This window comes from Myotis brandtii, unplaced genomic scaffold (genome assembly GCF_000412655.1).
Source record: "Myotis brandtii unplaced genomic scaffold, ASM41265v1 scaffold2968, whole genome shotgun sequence".
NCBI lineage: Eukaryota > Metazoa > Chordata > Mammalia > Chiroptera > Vespertilionidae > Myotis > Myotis brandtii.
In genome coordinates, this window is record NW_005361345.1 from 45,049 (window position 1) to 52,474 (window position 7,426).

The 7,426-nt window shown below is 45.2% G+C and overlaps 1 long non-coding RNA gene across 1 annotated transcript; it reads right to left on the reverse strand.

Moving 5' to 3' along the window:
• Positions 1 to 564: 564 nt before the first annotated feature.
• Positions 565 to 4,236, reverse strand: LOC106726632. The gene is made up of 3 exons (XR_001362703.1): positions 3,850 to 4,236; positions 2,410 to 2,569; positions 565 to 1,221 (listed from the first exon to the last, which is right to left on the reverse strand). It is a non-coding gene; the product is annotated as an uncharacterized LOC106726632 (long non-coding RNA).
• Positions 4,237 to 7,426: the final 3,190 nt, after the last annotated feature.

Consider the following 7,426-nt stretch of genomic DNA (forward strand, 5'->3'; position numbering starts at 1 on the left):
AGAGAGAGAGAGAGAAACATCAATGTGACACATCGATTAGTTGCCTCCCACATGTACCCCGACCAGGGGTGGGGATTGAGCCTACAATCAAGTCCGTGTCCTTGACAGGAATTGAACCAGGACTCTTCAGTCTTCGGGCTGATGCTTTATCCATTGAGCCAAACTGGCTAGGGAATAAAATATGTCATTTTTAAATGCTCTGAAGCACACTGGATGTCATCGTAAGTTAAACATCTTCTTCTCAGGGAAAATGGTTTTAAAGCTCAGAACTGGTGAAATCGAAGTTGGATTCCAAATAAGTTACAGTTCTAGTAAAGAAATTAAGAAGGTACTGTTCCACTTGGCTTCCCTTTTCTGTTGACATTTTTTTTTTTTTTAATTCGGGAACAATCTTATATCAAACAGCTCAGGTGCAGTCAGGTTATTCTTTTTACAGGCTCTTTATGGCCTCTTCAAAGACCATCAAACAGTGCTGGCAAACAGCATATAAACTTCTATCTTACTGTAGTCCTTTTCTCCATTCTCATCCTCGATATATTTCCAAATTCAAAAAGGAATTATTCTTGTCCCACACTTTGAAAATATGATTTTATGGTAGGCCAACATTTTAGCATGGTTTCTATGGCTGGGAGCAATGATGCCCCCTTGTAGGCACATGTCTACAGAGGTTATCTCCTTACATTTCTATTAAGTAAAAAAAACTCATTAAGTGCTTCTTTGCATTTGATAAAAATGACCACAAACTTTCATTATGAAAATCTCAGTATCACATTAAGCAATCACAACCCTTTTTAGCGATGTTGTATATAAGATGTGCAGGTCATTGAATAGGTAAGATCTTTTCATTATCCCTGTTAAGAAGTTTATAGACTGTATGGAATTTGCCAAAATTTACATTTGTACTGTCTGATAAATATGCAGATAGATGAGTTTGCATTTGGAAAAAATATCAACAATCTTTTGTTTTATGATTTCAGCAGTTTCGTTAAATCCTCATAGATATCAAGCCCACTATTTGAAACTCCATTTTCAAGTCAAAGTACGTAAGAGCTAGTTCCCTCTTGATGCCATGATTTAGCTCATCCCTTGAGGTTGATATGCTGTAGAAAACATCATTGTTGGTGAGATATGGCAAAATCAGCTCTACGCTGTAAGGGGCCAACACATCTGTTATCCAAATTTCTTCTTTTGTTTTCCCACAGGATATTTTACTTGCAACCTCTGAATCAGAAAATGCAAACTTACTCAGTTTCATAGAACAATCAAGGGAACATATGATAATACATGTTTGTGTGGTATGCCCAAGCTAATTCATTCAGCAGCTGCTATTTTTGACTGAACACTGGCATCTTTTGGGGACATGAAAACACTTTAAAAATATTTCTATTGATTTCAGAGAGAAAGATAGAGAGATAGGAACATCAATGATGAGAGAGAGCCATTGATCGGTTGCCTCCTGCACACTATCCACTGGGGATTGAGCCTGCAACCCGGGCATGTGCCCTTGACCAGGAATGGAACTGTGACCTCCTGGTTCATAGGTCGACGCTCAACCACTGAGCCATGCTGGCTGGGCTGAAAACACTTTTGATTGGTTTAGAGGTACTTGCCTGCCTCATCCTGGACTTGTGAGATACAAGCTTTTACATCCCCATATGTGCTTTTACATCCCCTTCTCCACTGTATCCAATTGCAAGTTTTTTTCTCCATATGGTGCACTATGCTCTGTTTGGGTTATTTACCTCCCTAATCCATCTGTCATTAAAATAACAGTCATTCAGCCTTCTTTTTTGGTGATGGGATCATGCTTGCGTTGGTATTATAATTCTCATTTTCTTTATCTACACCGGAAGTCAGGCTGGTTTAGCTACACACACATAAATTAGTCCTCACTCCCTGTCCTGGCAGTACCAGTGTAAGACTTGTTTCCTCCAGAATAAGCAGCAGGGAATCCTCACTGTTCCACCCCCTACTCACTGTGTGATTTACTGTAGTTACTGAATCTTCTCTGGCCTTAGTTTCTTTCTCTGTGAAATGACACTTACATAATACTTAGCTCATTGCATCCTTGGATATTTCTCTAATCCTCACATGTGAAGTGTTTGGTGCAGTGCCCCAAATAGGAAAGAAATACCTACTGTCCTCTACCTGGACCTCAACCCATATACTTCTCACTCCCCCCTTACATCGTAAGTCCCTAAACTCCACTTTCCCCCAGGACACTTGGCCACATGCAGCCCACACAAACTCATCCTGATCATGCTGTTCTTTTAGAAATCAAATTCTCTACACAAGGGCCCTTGATGGAATATTACTTTCTCCATTTTTAAAGAGGACAAACCCAACCCTCTTCAACTTCCAGGGCCAAGGGCATACCTTCCTCTCGGCCACTTGCGGTATGCAGCTCACCTTCTCCATTTTTAAAGGGGATAAACCCCAACCCTCTTCATCTTCCAATGTTGGGATCCATTTTTTATAGTATGGTCAAGGACCTCTCCAAATTTGGTAAAATAGTCTTTTGGATCCTTTTTGCTTGTATCCCAGCTCAGGCCACCAACGAACTATTTATCTGAAATGGTAGGGTGAGACACATGGCCACAAGAAATCTTACAAGGAAGCTGTTGATTTAGAATGTCTTAGAGGAAATCCATGAGTTAAGGAAGAGCTGGATCTCCCAAATCTTTCATTGGAAAAATGACAAATAAAGCCGCCATCCACAGCCAAGGTCTACCCCCCCCACACACACACCCCCTACACACACACCCAGTCTACCCTTGAAAGACGTTAACAAATGTGCATTACCTCCTTACTGACATCTCAGCTCTACATGGACCCTAACTAAACCTAAGACCACAGCAACCCCACGTGGAAGAGGGAAAGGACAGGCAACCTCACCCACCAGGCCCTAGGCACCCCACAAACTGAAAGGTGTGGTTTTTTTTGTTTTTGTTTTTCTTACCCCAAGACCAAAACCCAATCCTCTTATCAAAATGTTACCAACTACCTCTGTCTTACCCTGAACCAGATGTCACTCTCAAGGAACTTGGTTGGCCTTCTTTGGCTTAGACAGTTACTAATAGTGGTCCTGCAGGCCCTGCGACCCTGCTCAACCCCAGGCCCCCCAGGCTGGGCCGGCTATGGGTCCCCATTCTCAAGGACACTGCATTTTTAACTGGCTCCCAGGTGAGGATTATTAAGCAGAAAAAAGTCTGTGAACTTGTCCTGGGGCTTCTCTTGGGGGGGGGGGGGGGGGGGCTGTCATTTACCGCTAGTCTGGGACTGGTCCCCAGGCACCTGCACCCTGACTGACACAAAGATGTGGCTCACTCCATCTTCATCCCTAAGTGGTTTGTAAAGCTTGCTTTTGTGGGCCTATAAGACATTCAAGAGGCCACATATCCCAATACTTTTAGGGAGAAATTTTGTGCTTTGATACATTTCATTGGCAGGAGCCACGGAATTAGACATTGTCAAATACTTATAATAACAACAGTAAAAATAACTAATATTGATCAGCATTTGCTACATGCCAGATATGATTCTAAGAGCTTGATGTGTACTAACTGAACGCACCCTTACACCACTCTAGAAAGCCGGCACTCCTGTTGCCCCCATTATGCAGATGAGAACTTGGGGGCTCAGGGGGATTAAATAATTTGTCCAAGTTCACTTGGCTCGTAAGGGGCGGAACAAGATATGAACTCAGGCACCCAGATTCCTGGCGTCAGTGGACACTGCAGTCCCTAAGTGACTCCATCCCCAGCTGGAGGGAAGGATGGAGGGGGGGAGGGAGGAGAGAGGATGGAGGCCCCAACTTCGACCTGGCTGAGCCCAGGGCCAAGGGCATACCTTCCTCTCGGCCACTTGCGCTCTCCTCCAGGCAGCTCCCCAACGACGCTGAACCAAGACTCCCCCCACCCCCGCAGCACCTGCCCCGCGTCCTCCGGGCTCCCGCCGCAGGTCATCTGGTCTGCCTCCGTGGCCTTCTGGCTCCAGGTTGAGGACTCCCGGGTCCGGGCGGGCGATCCGCCTACGGGAGCGGCCTTGTGTCCATGTTGGGGGTGTCCGTGGTCTCCATGCTCCTCTCTCCCTCACCAGCTTCCGACATGCTGGGCAGACCTGGCTGCTCCGCTCTTGGTTGTGGACGCGGTGGATGCCACTGAGCCCGCTTCGTTACTAAGATGCCTCGGCCGCACCTCCTGGCTTCCGGGGCTGCAGTGGGACGAATTTATGCGACCCAAGTAGGGGGCGGAGTCCCCTCGCCAAAGCTCATGTTCATTGGCTGAGCCTGCCTGACACTCAGCCATGCGCCAGCGTCCCATTGGCCTCAGGGCGCGCGCTCTAAATCCTGGGGGATCCGTCTTTCCCGAGCGCAGGGGGGCGGGTGCAGAGGGGCCCCGGGAACCGGCGGGAGACTTCCTGTCCCGCCCCGCGGAAGGCCATGGTGCCGCCCTCCGTCCGCTGACGCCGCAGCCCCCTCTCGCCGGTCTCAGGGCTTCACGGAAGAGAAAAAGAGCCAAAAGTAAGACAAAACCAGTTCAAATCCCCACAGTCAAACAGCAAGTTCGAGGAAAACAACTGCACATGAGAAAAGCATAATTAAGCAAAAGTCCGTTTCGCAAAGGCAAAGCAAATAACTGAAATCCAAGGGGGTGAATTTAAGAAAAGGTAAAACCCGAATCTAACTTCAAATTTAGGGTATTGATACCGATTTCTACTTAGACCTCGATAAGCAAAACTTCACGGTCAATAAATCGAACTCTTCGTACTGATGGCCTTTCCTCTGAAAAGGCGGCAGGGGGCACTAGATGCTGTGGTTTCCTTCAGGCAGGCGAGGCGGTTTAGCCTTGTCAGTTATTTTCAAACATCACATAGTTTGCTCTTAGGCAGCGGTTCTCAACCTGTGGGTCGCGACCCCTTTGGGGGTCCAACGACCCTTTTACAGGGGTCGCCTAAGACCATCGGAAAACACATATATAATTACATATTGTTTTTGTGATTAATCACTATGCTTTAATTAGGTTCATTTTGTAACAATGAAATCGGGGGTCACCACAACATGAGAAACTGTATTAAAGGGTGGCGGCGCCCTAACCGGTTTGGCTCAGTGGATAGAGCGTCGGCCTGCGGACTGAAGGGTCACAGGTTTGATTCTGGCCAAGGGCATGTACCTTGGTTGCAGGCACATCCCCAGTAGGAGGTGTGCAAGAGGCAGCTGATCGATGTTTCTCTCTCATCGATGTTTCTAACTCTCTATCCCCTCTCCTTTCCTCTCTGTAAAAAATCAATAAAATATATTTTTTGAAAAAAAAGAAAAAAGAGGGGTCGCGGCATTAGGAAGGTTGAGAACCACTGCTAGGGGATGGTTAAAAAACTATCCCCTACGTGGGAAAACAGGGAGATGGTCTACATAGAAGAATGTTTATGTGACAAAAGGTAACAATTTCTGCATCACAACCTGTTGACTAAGAAGTAGAAATACTGTGTGTGGTGGGGGCATGGGCAATTAGAGGGCCTGCAGGGAAATTTTGAGCTGGGCTCTGAGAGAGGCAGGCAGTGAAGGGTGACCACAGGACAGCAGCCGACCCCCTGTCCTCGGCCTGCCCCCTGGACCTATTGTGAACGTTTGCCAAGGACATGGGACTTTCCATGAAACACTGGGACCGAGGGATTTCCCAGGACGGGGGACTTTCCTATAAACAATAACAACAACAACTAAACATTTAATGAGTACCTGTTATGTACCAGCCATCTTCTAAGCATTTTACAGGCATCAGATTTCTTTGATCTTCACAACAACCCTCTGAGATAGGTACTATGTCTGCCTATTTTACAGAGGAAGAAACTGAGGCAACATAGTCAAGGCCATACAAACAGTTGAGAAGTAACAAGTCCAGGTTTAAGGAAAGGGTGTGCCAGGCTCTGAGGTCATTCAGCTTGGGTTCCAATAATGGCTTCATTGCATATATTATTAATACAAAAAAGCATATAACATTATGACGAGCACATAGAAAATATAATAGTGTTTGCTATTATTATTAAAAGAGTGGTCCTTGCTTACCAAGAGCTTAAAATCTATTACATAAGGCCCTAGCCAGTTTGTCTCAGTGGTTAGAGCATGGCCTGCAGTCTGAAGGTCACAGGTTCAATTCCAACAAAGGGCACATACCTCGGTTGCAGGATCTGTCCCCAGCCCCCCAGTCTGGATGCCTCTGGAAGGCAACCTATCGATGTGCCTCTTTCATATCCATGTTTCTCTCTCTCTCCCCCTCACTTCCATGCTCTCTAAAAAAATAATGGAAAAATATCCTCGGGTGAGAATTAGCAAATAAATAAATAAAAATATTTCAAGAGGTTGCTTTGATTCATAAAGCAGTAGAGGTACCTATTGAATGGATGAATGGGACAGATAATAGTCACAGGTCAGTGTTCAGAGGAGGGAATACCTGTGAAACAGGTCTGGGTCACAGGTTGTTCAGTGTGGCACCTGCTTAAAATGCTACCTGAGCAACAGATTAATTAGCCTCTGATCCTGAATGGCTTGACTAATCATTACATTCTTGGTGTTTTACTATCACGTGGCTGTATGTGTGCCTAACTAAACCTATAATTAATTTTTATTGGTCACTCAGATTCTCTTAAGGAGTGGTGTGGTATGTACTTTTATAGCTGGAGGGAACATTTATTAATTTTTAGAGGAAGCATTTATTAATTACACAAATCGATATCTGTTAGATGTCAAGCCCTGGAGTCGGACTCAGAAATAAACATGGTGCCGAGTCAGAGACTTCCTCTGGAATGAGGAGGCTGGGAAGGGAGATTCTTTTAATGAGAGGGAGCCAGCAGACAAGGAGTCTGGGGACCCACAGTGAAGGCAGCAGGGCTGGTCTGAGAAAAGGGCTTCATGCCTTGGGAGAACCAAATGAGGGCACTTGGTTGGGACAATGGAACTGTGAAATAGAAGCAGAGTGAATTGGTTCAGCAACAAGCTGTGCTCACAGAGAGCCAAGGCTAAGCATGCTTTCTCACCTCTGAGCCTTCTATTAAAGTCATCTGGCCTGTGCAGCCTCCAGATGTTGCCGTGTGGAAACTTTACATCATGGGGTGGGAGGTAATCTTTCTGCTCATCTTTTTTTTCACTGGTTGTCCTTAACAGAGTTTAATGCTGGATATCTGTGTACACTTACATCCAGAAGAGCCTCTGTCTTGAACAAATGACTCACCACTCTTTTTTTTTTTTTTTTTTTTTTTTGCTTAGCAGTGAAGGAATTATGTTCTTTTCTGTCATAAGGTGGATTTACTTACCTTTACTAGCATATATGTCTAATATTCATCTTACCCAAATAGATTTCTTGGAAATAAAAAACAAATATTAAAGACAGCTCCATTTTCCCTAGCCGGTTAGGGCCAGTGGTTAAATGTCACT